Below are 3,697 nucleotides of genomic sequence, written 5' to 3'. Positions count from 1 at the left end.
CCATTGTCTCCGCTGTGAAGGTTCCCTAATGCAAGAACAGCGAAACAATGGACAAACTTTGCCCATGTATACCTTACTATATAGATCACACACACACACATATATATACTGTATACCGTAAATCCTCAAATAGTGGTCGGGGCTTTTATTTACTTAGGCTGCACAGCGCACTGGCCTATTTGAGGCAGGCTTGTATTAGGGGCAGGCCTTTATTTCTTACGGCTCTTCAGAATGTTCAAAAAAGTTCCGTTGATTTGAATGGGGCACCCCAACGTTAGCGGGTCTGTAATTTCTTGATATTCACCACCTCGAAAAGTTAATGACCGCTGTCATTGGCAACGGGTTTTGTGCTTCTAATTCACATCTTTCATATAATTCTGCAAGAAGTCCGGTCATTTAACGTAGCGGAAAGTATACAATGGAACCGGATTGTCACCAAATGACCGTTAACGGCACGGTCATTTTGTGACAATCCGCTTCCATTGTATAATTTTAAACGGCACGCTCCTAACCCAAATAAAGCCCTATGAAGACTTTTCTGAAACACATAGGGCCCTCATTTCATTGAGGTGCAAATGGCAGCGAGCAAAGTATGCTGCGCCTGAACTAAAGCTAATTTAATAACTTGGCAAAGTCAGTACTATGAGCAAGACCCCAAGCGCAGACATGGGTGGGTCAGTGCAGTACTCCCACACGCCACAGGATGGCGCTCAATGCTCCCACACGCCACACAGTAGCGCCAGGTCACCAGCGACACACTTTGCTCGTTGCCCGTCAATTAAATTAGACTCCAGAGAATATGGGCTCTGGAAAAGCCAAGTTACCACATCCTAGTTGTGTGTGTGTGTGTGTGTGTGTGTATGTGTGTATATATATATATATATATAAATATAAACGGCACGCTCCTAACCCAAATAAAGCCCTATGAAGACTTTTCTGAAACACATAGGGCCCTATGTGTTTCAGAAAATAAATAAATATATTATATGGACATTCCTCCAAAATACCTCTTTTTAATGATTTTGTTGCCGTTTCGTGATTTCCGCTAAGAAAAAAAGTCTTCAGGCTAATAGAACTTTAACGTCCCAGGTGTTGCGTAGCAACCCATTACTTGCTGACTTCATGTTACTGACTTCATGTCATGTTGTATTAGTTCTGAAGTTCAGATCAGGAACGTACCCGCACCACTGGGAGTTGAATGCTGGGAAGAGGTCGCGGGGTCACATTACAGCTAGTGAGGTCATAATGGGTGAACCGGGTATGACCATATGCTTGGCCCTGGGTGGACACGCTGGAGTGGACTTGGATTACTTAGATATGTTTATGCCAACACAAAGCAGAAGCATGGTAGCCTATACATTTATTAAAAATTGCTTTAATAACAGATGTATAAATTCCAAAATTAAAATGACTTTATATGTTTGTTTTTTTTCTGGGTTGGTGTACATCATGAACAATTAATAAATAACATTAGTCTTTATTTGTTGACAAATGAAAAATGTACATAATCAAACAAAAAGGCAAATCTGCTGCTCTTCATGACTTTGTACTCTGCAGGTGAAATTCATTTGTTATTCATTTCATTTTCATCCCCCTCTATTAGTCTCCAGTTCATAGAAACTGTCAATAGATTTAAACAGAATAGATGTATAATCTTCATATTAACAAGACATGGCATTGGTATGAGTGAAGTCCCAGTATTCAGAATTCATTTCAACAAGTCGTCTTCAACCGAGTGAGGAGTTTTCAGCGCTCAATGCTGAAGACATCTCTGAGTCCAAGATGACCAAACAAAGTGTAGCGCCCCCTTTACAGGTTTTACAGATCAGTAACCCCCCCCCCCTTTGGTTTCCCCCTGAACCTACCGCCACAGAAGTGAACCCCCACGGAACAGACAAGCTGGTGCGTTTAAACTGTTGATACAAGGCATGGCGCACTGCGACACAATAAGCATGAGAACCGCACACACAAATGTACAGAAAAAAGGCTTTAAAAGAGAACCCCTCCCTCTCTCTCTCTCATACACACACACACACATGAAAGAAGTATGGCACAGACACAGAATGGCATCTGAGGTGCTGAAAGCTGTACGTAAGGCTATTGATGAGGGCATCCTTCAGGTCGCCGCTCGGCTGGGTTCGGCTGAGGCTTGGTCTGGTCTGGGCGAGAGAACCAAACAACACGAACCGTTTCTGGAGCTGCTAAGGCCGCTACATAGCGAGCGTAACGGACATCGACATCTCATGACTGACATTCATGAATATTGTGAGTACATTGCTGGGGGATATTGGTGATTTAGTGACAAACCTGGGGAAGTTAACTCAAAGTGGGAAACATTTCAAATCGAAGAGCCCTATGTCTTTGTTTTGCTTGGAGAATCCATAGGGCTCTTCTATTAGGAGGTTTACCACTTACTCTGAGTTAACTTATCCGGGTTAGTCACTAACCCACGTACGTGAAATACCCCCCCTGAAGTCAAACAAACAAACAAACACAACACACACACACAGAGAAAACACAAACAGACAGGCACACGCACATACATACGGCCACAACTCAATCCCCTTCACTTGGTTATGGGACTACATCCACTGAGACATGTCTGCCTCAGCTCACGTTCACACACACGCTCACGTACACACACACACACGCTCACGTACACACACATTCAGCAGACGATCTTTGTACCATGTCAATGACTAAAGTACCTTCCTCTGAGGACCTCCCCTCTCAACACATTTGACTGACAGTACTGGGAACACCTCCGGATTGATATGACCATCGAGGAGCGGGCAGAGTCGAGCATCAGGTAAAAACAAAACAACCAACACGGACAGCTAATATTCAAGGGGTTAAAATGTGAGGAGTACATGTGGCTCCCTCTGGTGGTCAGAGTTAGAAACACTCCAAACCAGACTCATCTAAGAAGAGCAATCTCCTTGTAGAACAAACACGCTGGAGACACGAGGCAGGGAAGAGCGAGAAAGAAAGGAGGAAAACAAACAGAGAGAGAAACTATTCACTCTTCAAAGGGAAAAATAAAATAAAAAAGAGAGACAAACCATTCATTCTTCAAAGGGAAGAAAGGCCTTTTTTTACCTACACTTCTTGACGTATGGCACTGCTCACAGTATAATTCATATCAGTAAACAAAACCTTGAACAAAAATAAATTCTGACATGTACAGGAATGCAAAATGAAATCAGAACAAAACATCGCCATTTTCACAAACTCTCTATATAAGTAACTCTTTACACTTTTCATTTTAAAGTGACAGTATCAGAGCACTGTACGGCAAAACACACACACACACAAACACAAGTACACACACACATACACACAAAAACAAATCCAGTATTTAAACAAATGAAATGACGCACAGATCAATAGTTTCAATCTGAAACCAAAGAATCCCTACTTCACATGTTGTAAGCCTATACACACACACACACACATGCATGCACAATTTGAATGACCGGATTAGATATGAACTCCATTCAGTCCATTCTGGAGATGGCTCTGTTTCACCTTCCCAAGGATAAAACAGAGGAGGAGGAAGAGAGAGAGGAAGATAGACAGGGTGAGATAGAGAGCGGGTGAGCGAGAGAGCGAGAGAGAGCGAGAGGGTGAAAGAGAGAAAGAGAGAGGGTGAAAGAGAGAGAGGTGGTGGGAGAAGGAGAGAGCGAGACACATATTG

The sequence above is a fragment of the Clupea harengus genome, chromosome 17, assembly GCF_900700415.2.
Source record: "Clupea harengus chromosome 17, Ch_v2.0.2, whole genome shotgun sequence".
NCBI lineage: Eukaryota > Metazoa > Chordata > Actinopteri > Clupeiformes > Clupeidae > Clupea > Clupea harengus.
This window is presented reverse-complemented; position numbering follows the sequence as displayed.